At 38.9% G+C, this 25046-nt stretch overlaps 1 long non-coding RNA gene across 1 annotated transcript; it reads left to right on the top strand.

Moving 5' to 3' along the window:
• The first annotated feature begins 225 nt into the window (after positions 1–225).
• On the top strand, positions 226–22312 carry LOC121087843. Its single transcript, XR_005827761.1, has 3 exons — positions 226–340; positions 16639–16720; positions 22220–22312. It is a non-coding gene; the product is annotated as an uncharacterized LOC121087843 (long non-coding RNA).
• The last annotated feature ends 2734 nt before the right edge of the window (positions 22313–25046 follow it).

Here is a 25046-nt window from a genome sequence, read left to right as displayed (position 1 = left end):
GACATTTAAAATATCATTAATGAAATCACAGATACGCCATACAAAAAGTAAAATGAAGCCCCTTAATTAGATATTAGATTAACAACTCTTAATAAACTTATATAAAGTTAGTCAATCAATGCTATTCTCTCCCAGTATCCCCAGAGCAATTAAAATTCAGTGCTCAGTAAGATCCATTTAATGATTTAGTAAGGTCTCTTTTGGAACCACATGCACAGTGTTAGTGTCAGAACATTCTATGTACGTTATACAGGATGCCTACTACAGCAGGTTTGTGGGTCCTTCAAACCAAATGGCTCACCAAGAGACCCACCAATTAATTCTCAGATGTTAATAGGAGGTAAGTCCAATGGTTTTGAGATCACTTTGTATAAATGACATCATGTGAACAAGATCATTAGAATATTCCTCAACTGTACGATCAGTCTGATGGTATGGATGTTGTGAGAAGTGTGGTTGTGAAAGCTAAAATAAGAATGGCTTGTCTTTGCATGCAGATACATTCTCAGAGGTCACAGGACTGCAACATGTTATTTTTCAATTCTTTACTGAAAGAGGATGGAATAATTCACAAACACACTTATTTTATCTGTCCCTCCAGCTGCTGTATGTGTACAGCAATTACTTTTCAATATTAAAGTGCTTACAGCAGAATTCATCAGTACACATTGGTCCTTTTTAAAGCAGGTTTGAAGATAAAAAGTTCTTGAAATGGATGGAAAGGAATAATTAAAAACAAACCTAAAGTAGTTTTAGAAAAATAATTTTTAACAACTTTATTCTTGACAGGATACATACTTGCATATAGTCATTTGCTGTGACTGGATGACTGATTATATTTTGTAATTTTGTTTATATTCATTTACTTCCTATTATAAGAAGTACTTGGCAATTATTTAAAAAAAAAAAAAAAAAAAGTAGGCTTTATGTGAAAACATCTTATCTGTCAGTTCAGCTCACAGGAAGCCTGTGAAGTTCTGTGGTGGTCTGTGATGAAGGAAAACATTTTTAACAGCCCAAAGTCAAAAGATGTTATGGCAAAGGAAGACTGAACCTAGACTTTAAAATCTGTTCTTCCCTCTCAAGAGGCCAGAACTACCAGGAAATTTGCTCCCTAACAAAATAATTTGAAAAACAGTGAAGCACTTGACAGTCAAAATCATACTTTAATCTGCCATTGGGAAAGATGCTGGATGCATAATTAGTATTGTCCATGCCCCAGCACCACTGCATCTCCTTCATTTCAGTTGTAGGGAAGGAAGGGTGCCATGGTTATGAAGAACATTTATTTACCACTGAAAACGATGACTCTGAACTGAAAAATCAAGGTAGGAACTTACAGATACTTCAACTCCCTCCATAGTAATATAGAGCTGTCTGGTTTTAGGGTTGTTGTTGGGGTTCTGTTTTTAAGCAGCGTAGTGGATGTTATCTGAAGGCTTTCTACAGCTCCGAAGGTCTGCCTTATTAAAGAGTGAGGTCTGTGGAGAACACATTGCATCCCAGAATCTAATGGCTTCTAGATCCAAGGGAAGAAAGAGTCATTGGCTATTTCCTATCAATAAATCATGCTGAAATATTTCAGCATTTAGTCTAAGCTCAAAAGATAAACACAAATGGTGATTTGCTGATGCCTGACCCAAGATTCAAGCCACAAGCCACAGAAAGTAATTAAGAACTTTTGGTTCTGCAAAATGAGCTGGAAAAATAATCTAGATAACCACACATAATCATTTTGTGCTTTGTCAGGCTCATTTGAATAGTACTTTCATAAAATCAGCAATTTCCAAAGGACTGGTTGTCTTAGTCTAGAATTAACTGAAAAATTACTTTAGTCTAATGCCTATAGCTTAATTTAAGTAGGAATGCACTTCAGGTCTATCAGTTGAGAAAAGAGAACATAAAGCAGGTGCAAAAGTATTAGACAGTGAGTCTATAGCAAATTGATTCACAGTTTTGAAACCACAGGAAAACCGTCCCTTTTGTAAACAGATACGCCATCCAAATTGTCACCAAAGAAGACATTTTAAAGAGCAAAGATCTAAGATTGCTGTGCACACAGCTAGAATTCCTTCATCAGAGCAGCAATATAAAAAACAGTACATTGTAGTTTGAATGTGCACAGTCACAAAAAACAAACCACAGCCCAGAGACTATTTTCCATTACATTCAAATCACTCTAACAGAGATATAAATTAAAACACATTTTGGAAGCTCCCAGAAATGACAGAACCTTTTCCTCCCTGTCTCAGGTAAAAGTGCAGTCAAACTCTGCTATGAATCTTTATATTTTTCCTATACTTAGTTGAGTTCCTCTACTCAAAAAAAGATGGCCATTTAACTTCAGAAAAGATCCCACCATTTGTCCCTTCTATTTAAAATAAATGTTTTAGGACAAGGATGTTTTTCTCTGGTCTGTGAACAATGCCTAGCATAACAGACTCAAGATCTCCACTGAGATCATAAAAGTATTAGGTAAGAAATACTAACACCACATTGAGTGGGTTAGTGCACAAGCCATACAGGCAGTAATAGTTTATATGACCTTCTCTTCCGCTGATACTCTTAGCTCAGTTCTCGCCCTTCTCTTTCCTGTAGGGAACTTCAGAAGCTATTCATCTCCAACAAGTTAAAAAACCTTGAGCTTCACTCAAATGCATATCAGGGGATCTGTGAAAGTTTGCCACAGATTATGTGTCGATGTAGGCACCATTACTTCGAGGGTACATTATTGATAAAAGCTAAATATTTCATCTTCGCTGTCTCTAAACAAAACTGCCATTTACTTAACATAAGACTGAAAATTCAACCTTTTCAATATTATAACAAGGAAACATGCTCGTAGTGGCTCTCATGAAGAAAACAGACACCATGGCTCCTTCTGCAGCTGCAGCAAAGTCACAGTGTTCGCTCAGAAAGGGCTCTGGAAATCCAGAGGGGTGCCCAGCAGCTCTGCCTTGCATCACGCTCAGCACACTGTCTGGGGTACACCCAAGCTGGAGGAGGAACAGCTTCAGTTCTACATTTCTATCACTTATAGGTTAAGTCCAACCCATCCTATTAGCCGCATGCAGGTGTTTCTGAGTGTGTTTGTGCTTTAATTATTCATAACATCAGCTTCATATTTTATGGATTATTCTGCATCAGTTCTGGTACTTGCCTCATGCATTATGCATGCACCTGAATCTGTTCTGATGGTAGGCATAAAAGACACAAAACATGGCTCTCACCTGTATGCTTCTGAATGGAAAAGAGCATTTCTAACCCTAAGCCTGAATTGCATCCCAAATGTGTCCTCCTTTGTCCCATAACTGCACATCCTCCAATGAACAAAATGCAGATTATTTTTTTCTTTTCTCCCTCACACCAAACAACCCTAATTTTAGTCTTTGGTTAATGTCAGCTTATAATGAAACTATTTCCCTTATAAAATGCACTTTTTTTTCCTGTGTGCTGGTTCAGAAGTACTGTCTGCTAAAAATCCTAACAAAGACCTTCTTAAAAGTAATATATCTGAATGAACCAAAGGCATCAAGTTGAAAGCCTCAAAACACAGGCATAGTACATCGCTGTTTTACCCTAACAAGCATCAGGGAAGACAAGGGGATGCACTGGTTTGATCATGCTAATACAGCTTACTGTTTAAAAGATGTGACAAATTATTCATAAGTTGGAGTAGAAATGCAAGTGAAAGTTATTGGGTTGTTTGGTTTTTTTGTTGTTTTGTTTTGTTTTTTTTTTAATTGCTAACTGTTTTATCGTGCCTCGTTACTAATGCTACATTCCTTTTTCAATGTAACTAAACAACCTTCTTTCCCACAGGGCCCTAAATTTTCAAAAATCCAAGACATTTTTCAAAGTCATCTTAGCCAGGGAGGAAAATATTTTATGGCACAAGTAATACTCAGGTTGGATGGAGGAGACACTGGAGCAGAAGGACATGGGCTGGCAGCTCAGGCTGGTGCCCAGGGAAGGGCCATACCACCGCCTCTCACCTGGCTCCAGGGAATGGCTCTAACCTCCCCCAGCCACACAGAAGGTGCTTTTCTTTTTCATTGAGAGCTAACTTTCCAGTAAATTTGCCAAGACAGCTTTAGCAAAGGACAACCCAGGAAAGAGTTCTTCAATCACACAGAAATATTTTAAGAAAAACATAGCAAAATTATGTAAATAGATTTAAATAGCAACCTCCTGCATTCTTGGGAATTGTTTTGCCTCCTACACCCAGAGCATGAGTTCTGAGCATGGAGAAGAGTCTGATGTTAATTATAACGAATCGACATCATCCCTTGATCCAAGCAGACACTAATCAGCATCCTGCATTCAAAATACTATGGGCATTCAACACAGAGAGCACACCGTTTGATTTGGGGTGTTATTCTTCCCCCTTGCCTTCAGCAGGACTGTTAGCTGCCTGCAGTGAGGTGCCTGATGGGTTTTCTCCACTATCCTGGCTGGTGTCCAGAGACTTTGAAAAGAATGTAACTGTTATATGTGTCTGCAAACCAGAAAGAAATTATGTCACCCAGCAAATTTCAGATGTTATTTTTAATCCAGTTTAAATAAACTAAAAATACTTTACCTGCCTTCTCTACTCATACACTTCCCTATTTGTCAGGTTGAATGAACCTGGTTTCATTATGTTCTGATGATGACCCATGATGATGAAACATGGTTTCATCAAATGATCATTTTTTTCCCAAATCACACTTAGGAGACAAAAAAAAATATAATATATCTGTGCTTTTACTCATAGCAGACTTGACTGAATACCCTCCTTTATCCCCTTGCCAGAGCACAGCTGTGTGCTGTCACCCTTCCGTTAGCTAATGTGCACAGTCTTGCTCAAAAAGTACCGGTCTCCACCAAAGACAGCAGCTCTTTTATCTGCACAGCCACAGCTCGAGCTCACTGTCAGCAACACCACAAGACACAGCCTGGTTTTCAAGCCTTCTGAGGCAACGCTGGTCTTCTCTTACTGAACCTTTTTTTCCCATTCCTGTGTTCTGCAGTGTTCAAATATCTCCCCCCCTCCCAGTTTTGAGCTGCCAATTCCTATTTTTAGCTGTAATCTTCCCTTCTATCACTTTGCACTGTGCTTTGTCAGGCTTCTTAACTCCAACCCAGCCAACTTTGTGTCTAACCCCACCCCCCCCCAGTGGCCACTGTACTCTCATTAGACAACCTCACCATGTGGAGGAGGTCCACTGCACAGACAATTTGATACAGGCTTCATCATTTTGGCAGGCCTGTTTTAAAACACATCCATACCTTTTCAGCAGAAGTTTTAGAAGAACTGGGGAGATCTGTGCATAAACCCAAAGGTAAACATGTTTGTATTTTGCATGGTAGGTTTTGATACTTGTTTGCAAGTAGGGAAAGGTTTCTAAGCAGAGAGTTTTAGGGAGAACACGACCTCTTCTAGATGGCGAAATCTAGGATCCTTCCAAATAAACCTTCTCCAGAGTGTATGAATTGGATATTTTCTCCTCAAATTTTCTAATGGCTGAGAAAAGCACTATGTGCCAGCAGATAACTGAGAATTACATTGACAAAAATAACACCTAAGGAAACAACTTCTGCTGTTTCATCTTTTAAATCCAAACAGTTCCCATAACACACAGATACAGAAGTAAGACTTGTGAAAAACAAGCATTTTTCTTTTGAGAAGTTCATCTCACCCAGTGATTGCTTATGGCCAGGCTCAGCAGAGTACTTGCATACACAAGCTTCTTAATTATTCAGCAACAGTTTCATAAGTTGTCTTTTAACTCCTGCTAACCTGTCCAGGAGAAACTCTTCAATAAAAAGGAGGTAGTTAAGGAAAGGTACCTGTGACTCACCCATCACTTTAAAAGGGCCATATTGATTTTCTTTTAGCAAAGCTAACATGCAGGAAAAACTTGCGCTTGACTTACTTCTTTTCTACAACCATCCTCTTTCCTCAGTCCCTCATTAGAGGGTAAATCTTCATTTATATAATTGTGAGGTAACAATGGTATCTGCAGCACCAATTATGACATTTAAATTAAGTGGCCAAATCTTCCCAATCCTGTTTTTAACCTAATTAGTATATTTTGAGGTTTGAGCTGTATACTCATTACCATAGAAATGTGTCTATACTGTGAAATTCCAAAGTGTGTTGAAGTGAATGCAAAGACTGTCATAGAGCTCAGTAATTTAGAGTAGATACTTTACATCTTGTATCAGAAGTATCAGGCACCTACCTTTCCAGATAACATGAACTTGTCCTCAGCCCTTCTGTCCAACTAAGATATGGCGAGGAGTAAATATCCTACATTTAAATTTGTAGAGCACTTTATCTCTAAAATGCTTTGCAGGCATTAACCGCATAATCATTAAATATTGATATTTGCATGATTAATGCTTTGTTGTTACATTATATGAGAAGAAAGATACAAATGTTGGGAGAAGTAATCTGCCCTGGAAGCAAGCCATGAATTTGTGCACAGTAACTGTAAAACTTGTGTTTCAGATATTCTCCTATTAAAATTCTGGCTGTTTTAGAAATAGACCTGTGGATGTAGTGATCCTGGTGCAATATCCTCAATTGCATTTCATCCTGTATCAATATTTTCGCTGAAATTAAAGCATTATGCCTAGGAAGGACTATTTCCCACAACAAGCATTCTTTGAGGATTTATGCAGCACTAAGTCTGATGGATGCCAGGTCAGCATCCTGGTTTGAGGATTTTATGGCCCCCATCTGCAACACATCTGTAATGTTTCCTTTTGTGGACAGTAAAGGGAAAGGAGAACAACTGCTAACGAGATATTTTCCTTCTCTCTGAGTTTAGTCATTTCTTGCACGATCTATTTTGTGATGTTAGACAGATTTTTATTTTTTTTTTTGTCCATGGCTTACAGAGGGGAAAAAATATACATATCAAAAATATTCTGTTTGACTAATAAGTTCTTCTTTGTTGCTTAAAAAAAGACACCACTTAGCTGCACTAAGTAGGCAAAGTGCAAAGAGCAGATTCAGGTTTATAATTTAGTACAACTTTGGCAGAGTTATACTAATTTACCACAACTGAGGATAGAATCCCAGAGGGTCTCCTTGTTATTTATTTCTTTATTACACATTTTAGCTAGGGCAGAAGTTCCTGCTTTTTATTAATACAGTCCCTGCAAGAGTTACACAGAGCTAACAAATGAAACCCAAGAAGATTCTTTCCAATCTAGTTGACCTGCTTTATCCAGCTTCTTTCCTCTCCTCCTAATATTCCTCCTAAGAATCAGCATATGAAGAGCCCATTTCAGCTAATCACCACTTGAAGAGAAGCAATTGACAAGATTTTTTTTTTAATTTAGTTTTTTAAAACTCCTTGGAAAAATCATTAATTGTGAAATACAAGTAATTGTGCTGGTATTTTTAATACTTGGCAAGAAAGAAAATTGTTCCCTCTTCTTCTCAATGACTTTATAATAGATTTTGAAACTAGCAAGAACTGCAGAATGCAGGAAAGTGAAGAAAAAATGCAAATGTAAAGATTATTTAGGCACCAGGTCATTGGATGTTCCTATCAGAAGTGACTAGGACTTCTTGCTACACTTAATCTGGAGATAGCTTGCTGCCTTACCCAACCCAGAGATTGCTCTCCTCTGGGGAAGCTCAAAGGTGTCTGACTTAGCTCTGGGGCTGTGCAAACGGCAAGCCACAGTTCTCAGGAGCCTTGTTGCATGAGAAATCCTTGTCACAACACAATAAATACAGCATTTCTAAAATGAACTCCCATGCTTTGTTTTTATGCATCATCCCTAAGCATACCCTCCAAATTCTGGATTGAGGTAAATAGACACATTTTTATGATAACAATAAACCATAAAAACATGGCACAGCTAGTAGAGGACTAGACACAGCCAATAAAATAATACAGGAGAAGGATGGTAGCCAAGGTATACTGACTGCGACATATTAGCTAACATTACAAGTAAGCTCAGGAGGTGTGGGTTAGGTGAGTGGGCCATGGGGTGGGCTGAGCACTGGCTGAATGGCAGAGCTCAGAGGGCTGTGATCAGCGGCTCAGGGTCTGGCTGGAGGCCTGTAGCACGTGGTGTTCCCCAGGGGTCAGTCCCGGGCCCAATCCTGTTCAACACACTCATCAGTGACCTGGAGGAAGGACCGAGTGTACCCTCGGCAAGTTTGAAATTCTATGCAACCTGTGGTAGGAGACCCTGCTCTAGCGGGGGGTTGGACTGGATGATCTCCCAAGGTCCCATCCACCCCTGACCATTCTGTGATATTATTCTTTAAATACCCTCTGATGTAAAGTTTTTAATCTTTTTTCCTTTTCATCTTAGCTTTGGATATGCAGGACGGCAAGTAGCTTATGAGCAAACTACAAGCTTCCACGCACTGCTGGAGAGGTTTTAGCTGGTGTAACTAACAGGGGTTTAAAGAGCAATAACAAAGTCTCTGCTCTGTGCTGTAAGGAGGTGCAGTAAACATGCCTGGCAAGCTGAAAGTCCAGTGAGTATCTTTCCTGTTTCCCCAAGCACTATAGAGTAGAAACTAGTGTTTAAGATTTATTTCAAGTCAGAATAGAAACGTTGCTCATCCACACCAAGGAGTTAGTTGAACAGAATGAATTTGGGATTACGTTGGAAGAGCAATCCAGATACATAATATTCTTTGAGACACACAACAAATTAATAGCCTGTCTCCACTGACTCTTAAGTCAATGCAGGCTGTTGAATGCATTCTGTCTACTTGTGTCTTTTCAGGGCAGCAAAAAACTTGCAATGATTTATATATATATTTCTATATTATTTTTAAGTAACACACAGGTTTTTCAGTCTCCACCATCATACATGGAAACCTTACTCTGAACAAAGGCTATTATCTGTACCAGCTCTGCCAGCATGATTTGGTCCTGTGATGGCACCCGATGGGAATTGGCCTAGATTGTATTTACAAACACTCATACCAGTTTTGCATTTGATAAGGAGATTTCTAAATGCAAACCAACGTCCCAATAGTGACAAGCTAGTTATATACCCAGGGCATTCTGAAGGACACGGAGCAATGCTTCTCTACCGTGCAACCACCAGCAGCACCATTCAAACAACTATCATTATCATTCTTATTCAGAGCCACAGCATCAATTTCCGAATAAAACATAAGCCATTATAGCTTGCTACAATCTTGGCACGACTAGATTGTGCTGATGTTATTTTTGGCATGATAACGAGGGCCAAGGACAGCTGTAGCACAATCCTGATATTGCTGATATTGGTGACAGGACACTAATCTGCTGGATTAGTGAGATGGAAGCAGCCTTTGCTACCCACAAGCAAAAAGAACATGAAAGTCCATCCTATTGTATATTTGAAGTGGGGAGGTGGGGGTGGGTGTTGGCAGGACCAGTGTAATCAAATATGTATATTATACTGTAACAGTTTAACAAAAATACAGGATTTCTAAGAATCGCCTTAGAAGGCTTATGCCAGACCCTTGTAGATGCTCCTGGGAGAAAGACTAGTCAGCAGCACGCTCACACTGACACAGTGTAAAGCGCTGCAGCCAGCAGAGGGTTAGTAAGACCCTGTTCACCATATGTTCAGGTTGAAATAGCCTGTAAAAGGAACGGGAATCTGTGTTTTATGGGAAATTGTACTCTGCAAAGCCAAGGTGACAGCAATGCTAGACAAACGTGTATATTCTTTAACCTTCTGTGGGAACTGCAGCTTGAAGCACCATTTCTCTGCCCAGAGAGAAGTGCAAGAGAAGCAAGTACCAGTTTGTTGAACCTTGGTGTTGAAAGATTCCTTTATGCCCCCCTAGAAGGCATTTTCTCAGAACCCTACACAGGTCAAGGCTGCTGAACATATTTTTCTAATCCATCCCTGGTATATACAGCATGTAAATCATCCCTAGAGCTCATAGAATTAAGACTACAATAGATGGTAGGACAAAAATGCCAGTAACACCGCATTAGCTACACAAGGAATAGTGTCTAAAATATGCCTTATATTAATAGCAATAAGCTCTTCTTAAAATCGAGTTCTAACCTTTCAGAGGCTTGATTTGATCTACAGTAATTAGTATTCATTCATTAAAATTCATTATTTACAAATATGCATGTTATGAAAGCAAGAAAGTTGTGCACATAAACCAAATTAAAATATTTTATTTTGCATTGCATTGGTTATCTGTGTTTGACTTTATATTACAACTTTATTCTGTTATCCTGTTTAAGCGTAGTGTTAACATAATTTTTGCAGCACACCATATAATCAGACATCACAGCTGTGGGAATCTGTTACATTGCTACAGATTTACCCTGTGGCTCTCCACAAAGACTTGGGAGTGTAATGCCAGGATTTGTTCTACCCAGCCACTCTGACAAAGATGATACTCCTGTGATATGCAAACCTAATAAAGAGATTTTAGTAAAAAGATTATTTATTTATGTATTTATTTTGACTTGGATTGAAACATTGCTTTGGGACCCAAATATTTTTAAGAATTGTTTTAAATCTGGACATGACTTTTAGGCTTTGTTATGAAGAAATGAAACCTGGATAGTAACTTTTACATTTTGATATCTCAAAAAAGCCCTCAACCACAATTTCCCTAGAGAAATATTGGTTGGAGGAAAAATATCCTAATTTCCCTAAAATTATTAAAAACTATTGACATTTTTACTATCTCCAGTGATTATGTAAAATTTTTTAGATCAAGTTTTATCTGGTTGCAACAGTTTGGGTGTTTTGTTTACTCTCTAAACAGCATTTTAAACTGTATTCCATGTTCTATCATCCTTTTAGAATTTATAGAATTTTAAACACTATTTAAAAAAAACATATTCACAGCTTCTTTATATTGGACCTCTACTATAGTGTTTACTGCTTGCTGAAAATAAAAAAGTAACATCAAATAAAGGTGAGCTAAACCGCTAATATTTAACGTTTCTCATAAGCCAGCTTGAGATGAACACCTCCTACTGCAGGCAGGGTAAACCAGTACATCATTAGGACCTCGTTTTGAAGAATTTTGGTGTTTAATATTTAAATTTCTTTAATTTAATTATCTTTAAATGTTTATATATGCCAAAGCAATTATCCTATCAAATGAAGGTGCTTTCACACAGCTCAAGTATAAGTAACAGTGGTAGGCTTTTCATATTTTTATACAGTTGGAATAATTTATTTTAGTAGCTATTCAACAGGAAAGAAACACTTCATGCTGCCATTTCCAACATCCTTAAAGTATTATTTTTAAAACCACCTAAAGAACTCAAAAGCGGGGGCACAATTCTCTGTTGATTACATTTTATGAGTTGTTATAAATTTTTTATAGAAAGGAATTGCTTGCTATTAAATACTCCAGGGTTTTAAAATTATTTCTATAGAGCTATTTTTAATTTATACACACACACACACACAAAAATAGCTATATTAAAGGACGCAGCAAAGTCACCCAATTGAAAGTTAGCACATGCCAGAATTAGAGAGGCCCAAGAAATTTTCCCTCTATCTGTTTCTGTGTGCAACTCCTCTACTCCAAGTAGCACTGCAAACACGGGATGCCGTTGTGGGGTTAGAGACTGATTCTGAAATGTTTGATTGATTCTGAAATTCAGGTTCAGTGGGCAACCATAGATCTAGTGATTTCTAACTTCTGAGGATATGACGACAAATCCATTGGCTCTCAGTTTACACTATAGGGTGGGGGTGGGGATGGGGGGTGGTTAAGTGAGAAATTAACAAACAGTCAGATCATAGTATTACAATTATATTTCCTCAGCCATTTCCTCCAGTTCAGCTGTCCCCACTGTCACTGGAGGATCTCGCAGGTGTCAGACCGGTGGGGCCATGTACACTGGGCAGAAGCATACGGCTGGGACAAGAGTCCAGCAGCTCCCCTCAGACTGGCATTGCCTTGCCGGGGCTGTGCTGCATGCTTTACGTAGCGTGCATTGTTACTGGGCCACTTCGGCTAAATTAAGTTTTAGCTCTTCAGAGCGTTTCACATTCATATATTTAAATTAGACTAGATACCATAATTTTCTTGGGGAATACAGGAATGTGGAAGAGAAACAGCAACTTGTAATAGCTTATAACCCAGTTAACTGGAATACACAGGAGAAGGAACCGTGGCTTTTCTGTAAACCCAGGGGCTTCCAGTTAAATATCAAACACCTTCTATGAAAGTCAAAGACTTTAGACATAGTTTATAAAAATTCTACAGAGTGGTCTCTACCAGAAAAGGGCTGGACAACCTCTGTCAGCAGGATGTTCTATGCAGGTATTAACTTAACTCCAAAAAACTTCTGAGCAAGTTTCCACATGCCACATCAACTGTTCCATGCTCTTGCAGAAGGAACAAAAAAAGTCTGGACTGTGAAAAATCAACTACATGAGAACCATCTCCAGCTGAATTCCTCTACATGCAGAGCATGCCAAGACCTGGCACAACAGAGAGGTCATGATTATCGTGTGCCATGACTGCAGCTGATGTGCTCCACACCAAGGAAGAGCACAGTGCAGCCAGGAGAAAAGAGAAGTCAGACCCTGATCATTATGAACAGGGGCATGTATAAGATTAAGATGCATTAAAAAAATAGCCTTCTTCCTCCATCTTTCCTTCTTTTGCCTTTGCTGTTCTAATTTATGATGTTCTGCAAAAGACAAAAGCACAGAACTCAGTACACTGGCACCACGCCTAGAAAGGTGACATATTGCACATATATTTTTCATACGTTTTCAAAAATATCCGTGTGATGGGGTTTTTGCATGAATAACTGTATGTGTTTGGCAGAGCAACACCCTTCCCTTTATCCTGGGCAACTACACAAGGACATTCTGCTTTCAGTTTCTGCTGAAACTTCCCACAGAAAGAGACTCTAGAAAAGCATCCCTTGCTCAGAGCAGCTCTGAACTATTCTTGTAACTGTCAGCAAGAGCTTGAAGAGAAGCGGTGGGAATGTGTTGCTTTATAATAGATTGGGACCAGATATGAAGCAAAAAGCAAGTACAGATTCCAGGGTATGGCTCAAATCACAGGCACAGCCATCAAACAATGCAGTCCATGGATACAGAGTTCTTTATCTGAGAATAAATTTATCCTTATTCCTAACCTGCCTTGATAAGTTTGCATTAAAAAAAAAAAAAAAAAAAAAAGGCCTTTCTTGAATAATAGATGCCTCCAATCTCTATCCCCCAGATACAACATTTTTAAACAAGTGAAGTAAAATCCACCTGGACTTGAACTCATAACATGAATCTAACTTTAAAATGCGTCTGTGCAATCTTTTTCACAGCTCTGTATTTGTCCTATCTGCACTCAAGTTGTCTGAACACCTGCCAGGCTTCATTCAAAGGCGTGCTTCAGGGCAGCTTTGTGAGCTTGTTCCGGTGTGTGGTGCTGACATGTCACTGCATCCTCATGGAACTCCCCCTCCGAGCTGGCCAGGATACAGCGGGTCTCTGCAAGATGCTGCAGACAGGCTGAACCCTCATCACACAGATGCTTGGTTAACGACTCATGGGAAGGTGTGAAAAGCTCATTTATTCAACACAGTAATTCAGACCTTAGATTTTAACCTGCCATTTTAATGTAGTGTGTACAAAAAGTAAGTAAAAAAGTCCAGGACTGGACACAGGCATTCAGAAAACTCTAAGACTCAAGTTTCTGTTCTTTAAAAGTCTGAAAACACATTCTCCTGGAAGCAGGTTGCCTAAAGATTTCTTTTTTCAGTCCTCCTTCAGTTCACACTTCAGATGCTAAAGATCTATATATATCCCTCTATGTTTTGTTTAAGAGCCAAGATTGATATTGTTAAGGATATTGCCCTCTAATCTGATGGTGAAACTGAAAGCTGCCACTAAGGTGCCTGAAGCAGAAAACAAAATTAGTGTTGTAGTAGATTTCGTGAAGCCTTAGTGGAGTAAAGATTTAAGTCCATGTAATGCCACTGGCTTTTTCCCCAGTGTCCAGGATTTTTTTCCATAAATGCATTAGATTTGAAAATTCTTGTATTAAACTATTAAGAACTAGTGCAATTTCCTTGTCAATGTTTAGCTTTATGAGCCAAGTTGTAGTTCAACCACAGCGCAATACCTGCAAGTAGAAGACATAGCAGACATAAAAATACTGCTTGTGTCTCTTCTGCTATCCAATAAGACATTTTTTTCTGCTAATCATTTGAATTATTCTTCAAATTCAGCCTAGGAGCCTGTACCTCCAGATTTTTGTGGGTGTGCAAATCCCTTTTCATTGATTACAGATATTCCTACCAGGGTCAGCTAGTTTTGGACCACACAGTACAGACCTCAGCAGATACAGCCTGAAGCAAGTGAAAGACAGCCAGTGACTTTTGGCAGCTCTGGATTGTATCATTCACAGGCAATAAGGAAGAAGAAAGCTGCAGGGTGCAGGACAGTGATCTGCAAGGTTTGAATGCTCCTATAGCTTGAGCACCAGCAGAGACAGCTCAGCATACACTCCTGAAGCTCCAAACCCCATCACTCTTTCCATCCTAGAACCAGGTTTTCACCCCCAAGTTCTGCTTATCCCACTAGACAGTTCCGTCCCAGGCAAGGAGACCAATTTGAACAGCAGGTGCTCAACATGCTTTCAGGAGAAAGTACCTGCCTGGTTTTCTTCCCCTTCAGAGCCCCCTGTACAGACCCAGGAAGGAGACTAAGGAGCAGGAGGGTTTTAGTTACAGAGATGCACAGAGATAAAGCAAAGGTAATGTTTCCTTCCCATGTGAAGATGCTTCACATTTTCACATTTGCTCACACTGAATTTCACATTCAAAAAAATGCCATTTTATTGCCCAGTCAGATTAATTTGCTTTAACCTCATAAGCCAGGTCCTGTATACCAGAATCTGTACACCTGTTATAATTCTTGGTATGATGCTGGATAACTTAAGCCTGAGGGGAAAAATAAAACCAATTTTTTTAAAGTGTCTCTTTTCCGAGACAACTTTTCCAAAGCACACATGAGAATGATGGATAATACATAGGCTAATCTAAACCTGCTGTATCCAGTATCAAGGTCAAAGTGCTAAGGAACCAGCCCACAGCAAAAAATACTGCTCTGAGTTTTATTTACTGTGACATCATAGTTACTCTATCAGTTATATCTTGCTATACATATTTACTGTGCAGTTTTTCTATTGTTTTGTTTAATCTTCTGCATACTGATAGCTGTTTCCATAGCCATTAAAGGTCAATATTAATTTTAAAAGCAATATTATATGAAACCACGCACACAACATGAAGTAAATATATTATGTCACCCATACAGCTCTGGATTTTAAACTCTTGGTAACGAAACCAATTTATTCTTTTCCCCTTAAACCAGCACCTTTGGGGTCGCTATAGCAATCACTTTTTTTTGGTGGTGTTTTTGCTTTCTGTTGCAGCACTGACAAAGCCAGGGAAGTGCATAATAATGAAAAATATAAATTAGGGCAAATAGCACTTTCTTATTTTCTTTGGCATGCATCTCTTTTGGAATGAGTCTGTATTGTAGAGTTTTCAGTCTATTTCAGCAGCATCATACAGGTCTCTGAACTCCCTGCCTTCCAGGAAGTAATTAATTTTCCTGAGTTGGCATGCAGGCGTTGTTAGAGGAACCCACCACACAGCAAACAGAAGAAGGAATATTATGTCAAACTAACAACAAAAAAAAAAAAATAGATCACAACTTGTGTCTAAAGAAGACTAACTCAAGACCTGAAAGGCAGATTTCAGGTCTCTGTGTATATATATATATGGATTGTTGGGCTTCTCTTCCCCTTGCTCAAATAGCTACTTGCATGGACCAGCTGAAGCCAAATCAGCCAAACCAATTACTATTGAGTGAGGCAAGAGCCAGTCTTTGGTGAAGTATGAAAAAAATAGTGGAATAAGTGGACAGTGATGGGCAGAGAGCCAGCCTTAAGTTTTTTGTTTGCGGCTTTTTTACTAGAGATGAGTGAAAACAGTCTCTGTTCATGGATTCACTATGAACACCATCTGGTCATGCAGGTTTTTGTATGTAATTAATTAAGCACCTTAGATCCATTGTATCTTCATCCGAGTGGTACACCACAATTTTAAAGGATCAGTACTATAATCACTGAGGAAATGAATATTTACACCTTCGTATTCAGTTTTTCTTTTTACTTTCCAGCACTGATACTGCTAATCACATACATTTAGGTAGTTCACATTTGAAAAAAATGGCTTCAAAGATGAAACCACAGACTTGGAAAATCTTAAGAAAATAAAACAGAAATTCGGAAATGTCTTGTGCTGACAGGTGACTATTATTACTATTAATGAGAGAAGGGGGGGGGGGGGGGGGGGGGAGTACATCCTATATCAGCCCTGGACTGTATCTCTATTAGTCACCTTCTATAGTCCTAAAAGATTCAGGGCAGGACGCAGAGATACTGAGAGTCATATTGATCATAAAAATGTGACAAAAATTAGTGCATCCACAGTAACTTCCTCAGTTCCCCATGCCTGTGACAGCACATCTACCTCTGAATATATGACACATGAGAAATCACAATAGATTAAGGTCACTAAAAACATGGGCAGAGTTGGTGATATCATCGGAGAAAGGATAAGCTGGTTCTGACAAAAGGATTTCTCCCTTCACCTCCTGCAGCAAGCAGGATGCCTAATGGAGATGAAGATGATAATTGAGTGGGGAAGAACCAAAACCTCTATCAACAAGAGCAGAAGATCTGGTAAAGTTCAATTAGAATTTTTCAGTGATATGTCTTTGTTCCTGAGAAATTTTGCAATATCTGTCTTTCTATCTCAAGAGAGAACAACAAAGACACTAATTTTCCTGGTATATTGACAACAATTTTCATATCCGGCTTATTACCAATGTTTGTTATTCTTATCCGGCTTGCACAATACAGGTTTATATACAAACAAATGTAAGGAGCAGCCACATTTTGTAGTAACTGGTTTGATGATCTTCACAGTTTGTTTTGTTTTTCTGTAAGGAGGAACATACGGCACTAAGAAAATAAGTGCACCATTAAAAACATCCTATGCATAATAAAAGCAGTGATTCTAACTCATTCTGACAATTGAAAATCCTATTAGATCATGTATAGCTGAAAATGCCCATTTCAAACAGTTCATTGTTCCAGAAGTAAATAAAGCAGCTTTCATTCTCCTCTCATGGCAATTTTCACAGATATAATTCTTCTTACTTAATTGAAGTTATTCCTGATTTATATTGATGCGAGTGCATGAGATGCTGGCTCTATTATACTTACAAGGCAAATTTCCTGACTGGGTGACACTCTACCATTACTGTTCACACTGAATACAGTGTATTAGTAACCTCGATGACTTCAATATATGATTGACTCATATCTCAAGTTTAAGATTCAAGTCTTAAAACTTCAAGCTTTTAAATTTCAAGAACAGCAACTGAATGCTGGGACAGAAATGTTTTAACAGATGCAAGATACATTTGAGATATATATATGTGTATGTGTGCATATGCAAATTACATGCTAAGGCACCAACATACAGTTCTCCAAACTGCTCTGTTGTGTTCATTGGTCTTGCAGGTCTGGTAGAGCCCACTGTGAACTTTGATAAAGGGCTTCTGCATTTCCAGATCAGTGGAGACCTCTCTCAAAAACATGTGTTATCAGTTATAGGACTGAATCAAAGGTAGAAACAGAACCACCAAACAGATCTCCTGTCACAGCTTCTGTGACCACCTGGGGATTATCACAAAACAAAACAAACAAAAAAAACCCCACCACACACAAAAACCAAAAAGCGCCCAGCTGTTGTGGGTTGTGTTTTTGGCTTTTTTTAAGACATATGGCACAGTATAAGAGTATACATTTCCCAGTGCAACGCGAAGCTCTCTGAATCATGCTTATGTTTTCTGTACAAAAAAAAATAAGAAAACAAAAAGCTGATTACGCCTCTGTCATCTATAGTCAAGTAAGAAAGTGCTCTGGTAAGAGATACCAGCTGCTCTAGATGTTTTGAACAAGATCTTCCTGAGAAGCAAAGAGGAAATGAGACAGGCCTTGGCTGTGAAGAGAGACACAGGGCTTTGAGTTGCAGGCTTTGTTGCTAAGAGGAACAAATGTTTCTTTCCATCATGCCAAGTATGAAAAAGTTTGAAAAAAACAGAAAAAATACAAAGCCCTAAAATACCCTATTTAAGCAGTTCAAGGAAATATTTCTATTAGTCTTAGATTTACGTTTCAGGATTTTGGGTTTAATTTAGGAACCTTACTGTCAGGTGAGTCTACAGCTCTAGAATCGGCCAAGACAAACCAGAGCCCTCCACAGAGGTAATGATGACACAATAATAGAGGGAGAGCAGGCTGGAGCATTACTGCATTTCCCTTCCTCCTCTGGAACATTTCCATCAGGGAAACCTCATACTGCTTTTGCTTTTATGCTTTTCATCTTTTGTAGGCAGAAAACCAGGCACAGCTATGTGCAGGAGAAAATGGCACTGAGATGTATCATGCTTGATTTGTTGATGCTGCCATGGAATTAGATTTCCATTTGCTGTTGTTCACATCTGACTTGTTTGTCAAAAAAAATGAAGGGCTATCATTCTCTTAAAATAATAGTCTGTTTAATAAGAGGCAGTGGTGTAATTTTATTTGCTTTTTTAAAAATATAGCAATAGCTACATTTGCCTATACTAGCATAGAATTTGTAATGATTAAAACCCCTTTTTCACATACTCAATTCCCAGTGAAGTCATCAAGGGCAGAACTGAGTTCCAAGGACAGGTGGTGATACCCCAGAATTTCTAGTCTGGAGGCTTCTGCTTTTCCTTATACTTCTTAATCTTCTAAAGGAGAAAAGAAAACCCACAATCCTGGAATAAGGCAATAGGGAGGACTCACATGGATGACCCAGAAGTCCCTTAAGTCCCTTAGTTTATATTCTTCTGTAAATAAATGTGAGGCACATTCTGCTTTTTCTGGCTTGTCTTCTGTCAGTAAATACATCATCCTAGTCCCCACCGGCACTCAGGCTAGAGCAAAATTCTCTTTTCACATAATCAGTTTTCATTTTTCTCCATTGAACATTAAGACTACAATGTCGTATCCCATCTTGAGAATTGCCAGGAGCCGATCCCCCCCTTCCCCTACGCGATATGCATACAGCCCTTGGGAGGGGCTCTGCAAAGCACGGCACGCACATCACTACACTCTTTCCAGTGATACTGAGCACTAATATATGTGAAATTGTAGTTCATTCAGTTCATCCTACACTTTAAAAACTACGCTGAGTGTATTTCTAGTTGAAGAACAAAGGATTAGACTACTAGACTTTCTGCTCTTGTGAGCTAAATGCGTTTTGGCTGTGAACCCCAAACTGACATTTGCCTGTGTCCCACAAACGCGATGTATCTGTCAAGATGGGCACCAGATTGTATTTTGATAGCTACCGTGTCAGTGGAATACTCTCAGCCAAAAATATGGGAGTCTGGCAGCTTGTTTTTCCTGTGTCCAGTTCACAGTATCATCAGTTAGCATTTACCCATAAATCTCAAATTTTGATAACGTATTTTGAAAGCAGAAATACCAGATTTTGAGTAATTGAACTAGCACAGAAGCAGTGTTCCGGACTGTAAGGCAGGCACAGAGTGAGCTGTTAAGCCAGAATGACCAGACAGTATTGGAACTGTTTTATCCGATGAGGGTCTCTTGGGCTGGGTATTTCTGTGTGTTGAGCTGGATGCAGATTAATTTAAACACATTACATTAAGGAAATACCTTAACTTAAGACACTAATCCAGCAAATGGATTTAAGAAGCACACATAAATGGGCTAGGTCAATTTTTTTCAAATTTCCCAAAAGTGAAATTAGGCAAAAGGAAACATTAGGATTGTGAAATTAGGCAAAAAGAAGATTGTGATAAATGGCTCTTAAAACTTTTCACAGAGGACTAGCTATCACAAAGGCTGGGAAGTTTCCGGTTAGAAGATCTAGAGCAAAGCAAAACAAATTGCAGTGAAGCCTTGAGATGATGCCGTTTTCCTCATTAAGGCCCTCTGGTGATGGAATAACAGCGACTCTTCCTGCAATTTGTCACCATGTTCATATGGTAATGGCAGCCTCCTGCTCCCTCTTATAACCATGTGCCAAAGGTTTACCATGGGCCATCAGTTATGGAAGTGATTAAATTAAAAAAAGAAACCAAAAACAACAACAAAGCAAAAAGCAGAGAAGCCCCTTTAGGTTTACTTTTACATTTTTCCTTCATTCATTCTCACTATTGATGTGTATGGTATCCTCCAGAGTAAGCCTACTATCCGTTAGTTCCCAATGTCTTAATTAGGGAAAGTATTATATTGAGGTATCCAGAAAAAGATATTCAAAAAATTAAGGATAAAACCAAAGAAAACAAAGTGGTTTATTAAAATGGATATTCGTTCATTATTTATGATGGTTAGAAATTGTATTTACCACTTCTGGGTGAGATTTTAAGTGATGTAGGAAAAGGCAGCAATGTCAGTTGGAACCTAATGGCAAATTTACAAATAGCAAAAATAACATTCTGCTCTTTAACATCTTTTCTAGCCTGAGAAATCCTGCAGTTATCTACAGTAAAATAAACTGCAATTGAAGAACAGAAATAATTTCAATTTTTCCCCAAATATTTCTGTTCTGGTCTGAAAGTTCAAGCAAAGGCCAAAGTTATCAGGGATCCAGGAATATGTATCCACTTATTTATGAAGCTCAGTGCATGTTTCATAGAATTCTTGAAATAAACATACACATAAAGTGGGGCTTACCTACAAGAATGGAATATGAAAAACAGTATGGCACTAACCAAAGCAGCCACACTTACCCGGCATTTTTGCAGTATTAATTACAGTAACAAGAGCATTTCCCCTGCATCAGAGGGCACCAGCCTGCGCCTTTTGATCTGCTTGTGCCCATTCGCAGCTGCCGGGCAGCTCCCGTGCCAGGAGCACTCTGCATGGTGACCGGCTGGCAGCAGGGCCGGACTGACATGGTGCCTCCTGCTTAATGTATAGTCTCCATAGAAAAGAAAATGATGCAGAAGGACTTATATTAGCAGGATCTATTAAGAATTAGCTTTCTTACCCTTATACCCAACCTAACCTCGCATGAAGCAGCTGGTGCCCTGACAAGTTGCCACTTTTCCCGGCCTATGAGTTTCCCTGTATTTCTGCTTCAGCTGAACGTGTGAAACACAGAGCTCTTCCTTGGCAGGTTACAGATATGGCCAAACCCATTTCACACCGCATACCCTGCCCAAGCAAACGGCAATCCCAATCCAAAAAAACCAAGCAGTGCTGACTCATAACATACAACACAAACAGATAAAAAAGCCAACAAGCTAAAGCTGTATAATGTTGTGTCAGCTTAGTACTGGTAAGGCAGATCAGACTTTTTTTGATTCAGTATCTCTAATCCAAGCCAGCAAGCACAGATGTCGTCTAATACGTCAGTGAATCAGACTTTGCAGTTCCTTCTCCGGGAGGCTGACACACGGCACCCCAGGGAAGAGTCTAAAAGAAGTAACTGTAAACTTTTATACACTACCACATTAAATGGCATCTGTGCTTCCTGGCTGGGCTTGTTTATTTATTTATTTATTACAGTATCCTAATGTTTGCAAAACTATGTGCTAAAGGAAATGCTTTTCTTTTAATCTAATTGAACCTAAATATCACAGCTGCAGTTGGAATTGGCAAAATTTGGCTAATTTCAATATTAAAGCTGCCATTTGTTTGTATTCCTACAGCTTAATTTTCTGTTACTTGTTTATCTCAGAAAATTCAGCACTCACTTTTTCACAGAACATTTTATTTGCATTGTCTGGCTTTGGTTGTTTTGCATCATGGATGCAGCACAATTTAAAACTGAGAATTTCAAGAGTACTCTGGAGTCAAGGGCAATGGAGGATTCTCAGTCTTAGTAGTTATGGGTCTACCTGTGCTCTGCTGCCACTACTGCTTTCACTACTATATTTTTCAGCTCAAAATGATATATCGTTAAAGCAGAATAAGTTTTCAGGCCTTTAAAGGCAGCATTCAAAGCAGAAGTCACTTAGCCAAGGCGTCCTTGGGAGTACAGCTGTGGAAAGGCAATGTATCTTGTACTGTCCCATTGATCATTGTGCCTCTTCAATGGAATTGAGACAGGTGATGTGCATGAATATCACAGTAGTGTTGCAGAGATTTTTCTCTTATTCCTTTTAGGCAACATCTCAAAGATACTACCATCTGTTGTGGTTTAACCCCAGCTAGCAACTAAGTACCATGCAGCTACCCACTCACTTACACCCCCACCCCACCCCCCTCCATGCCAGACGGATGGGAAGGAGAATCAGGAAAAAGGTAAAACTAGAGGGCTGAGATAAGAACAATTTAATAATTGAAATAAATTAATAATAACAAAAATAACAATTGTAATGAAAGTGAGGGAGAAGGGGGAGAGGAATAAAATCCAAAGGGAAGGGTGGCAAAAAACAAGCGACGCACAGCACAGCTGCCCACCGCCCGCTGACCCACACCCAGCCAGTCCCCGAGCAGCGATCGGCAGGCCCTGGCCAGCTCCCTACAATTTATATATTGGGCATGATGTCATATGGTATGCAACAGCCTTTTGGCTGGTTCAGGTCAGCTGTCCCGGCCATGCCCCCTCCCAACTTCTTGTGCCCTTCCAGCCTTCTCACTGACAGGGCCTGAGAAAGTCCTTGAGTTAGTATTAACATACCTAGCAACAACTAAAGCCATCAGTGCGTTATTAACATTATTCTAACACCAAATCCAAACCACAGCACTGCACCAGGTACTAATAAGAAAATTAACTCTATCCCAGCTGAAATCAGGACACCATCAATTTACAATCATGTAAATTGAACAATACTAGAGTAATTCTTTGTCACTACTATGAAGTATCTTTGTGCCAGCAGTGACTTCAGTGGTACTTCAAAATTCCACTTTCAAGCATGCAGAGTGATTCTGTTTCTGTAAACAGAGGTTTTTATAACATGTAGCAAGAAATACATGATAGGAAGTGACATCACTTCCCGAACTACTACATGAAAGGACAAGTGGTCTGAAGATTACGACATCAATTATTCATGTAGCACCAATATTATTTCTGAATTCTCTGTAGTAATCTGTGAATGATACCAGTAACAGTGCCATGTGTTGTTTTAAATTGTTACTCCGTTATCATCCTCCTCCATTATCATCTGGACATTCCAAAGGAAATTAGACATTAGGTTGATATGCACTGTACAAGCACAGAAGAAAAAAACACACCATTTCCTAAGGAGCTAAGAGAGGATACCAAAGTATGGCAAAAGCAAAATTGCTCACCCAACCTGGCAGAGTTGAAGCCAAATGCTGGTCTTTAAATCATACTATCTGCTAAATATCCTGCAGTACTTCCCATTTACCCCAAGGTAGTACCTTCATGCTGCATGTTTCCATTCTACAAGTGACCTGACCTCTAAGATGCACCAAAGCACAGCAAATTACATTATTTTGAAATTTGTTTTCGCTCTAAACTAGTGGCTTTTAAAATCAAAATTTCCTGCTTTATTTTTTTTTTAACTGCTCCCAAATGATTTTTTATTTCTTCCTGGTTACTTTTAAGTCAGATCAGTGCCTTTGAACTAGTGTGTATGCATTAATGTTTAAATTATGAGACAGCAATAAGGACAAAAAACCTAGCATCTCTGGATGTGCAGTGAGAAGGGAGCAAGAGAAGAACAATTGCACTGTCACTAAGTCATCTTAGTGACTTCCATCAAAGCCTGATCTAATGCACACAACATACCCATATTTCAGGCACATCTTTCAGTACATTCTACATTTCAGCACATATTACATTTCAGTAGTATTTCACATTCATATGTGAAAGATGATCTTTGATGTTGAAGATAGTGACAAAAGGAAGTCAAAGTCTGCATTTCCATGGGCCCAGCTTTTTAAAAACATGAAACAGTCACTAGTTCACACTTTTTAGCTGAAAAAAACATAAAAGAACAATCGTACAATGTTGTCTGCAAATGGGGAGCTAACCCATTAACCACTGAGATTAAGTGATTCATCCAGGTCACATGAAGTTAACTTTGGCAGTAGAAAGAAGTGACTTTTGATTGGAATCTGATGCCAAAAGGCCATTCTCACACCTTGTGCCCAGGCAGCATTTATCCAAACAACAGGCAGGATTGGCGATGGAAAAAACAGGATTACTTCATATACTGTAAGAGCTAGCATTGGCCTTTGAAATTGCTTTATATAAACATTAAGTGTATAGCTGCAGATATTTCCAAGCTGACATTAATACAACCAGCAACACCATTCATAATCTGTGCAAAATACACCAAACATAAAAATTTTCAAAATCATCTCCTGTTAATGTTAGCTTACATATTTCATGATAGGAACCAAAATCTTATTTAATGGAAAAACACACTTGAAGTTGAGGAATGTTGCTCAGATATTTTTTTTTTTTAACATTAAACAGCAGAAAGGTTTGCAAAGGAATATCTGCAAGTGGTTGTCAGAACTAAAATGCAACACAAAAGAAGAGCAAGTACCATGGGTTTAGATTCCTGGTGTTTTCTCACATTAATTAGATGTGAATCTTGTAAATTATCCAACACTTCTTCAGAAATATGTTACCCAAAGAGAAAATGTCCCTGAAATTAAGTTAGAATACTAGCCATTGCAAACAATTAATATAAACTCTGCATGACTGTGTATGGTACTGCTGTTTTCTTGTGCACAGTGTGGTGAGTGGTTCTTTGATACAGTAATATAGACAGCAACAAAGGCAAGTGTCAAAATAATCTGCTTAATAAAACCGTTTCCAGGAAATCTAAAACAAAATGTATCCTCCAACTACATAAATCGGTTTTTCTAGAACATGTCCGTAATCATGGATATGGGAAGATTCTGTGCCCAGTTAGCTAATCCCTGCTAGTAGGAAACGTAACTGACATCTGCCATCACCCCTTCCCAGAGGAAGGAATGTGAACAGTCTTTTGGATTTTTTTTTCTTTCCACT

Source organism: Falco naumanni, chromosome 4, assembly GCF_017639655.2.
Source record: "Falco naumanni isolate bFalNau1 chromosome 4, bFalNau1.pat, whole genome shotgun sequence".
NCBI lineage: Eukaryota > Metazoa > Chordata > Aves > Falconiformes > Falconidae > Falco > Falco naumanni.
This window is presented reverse-complemented; position numbering and strand designations above follow the sequence as displayed.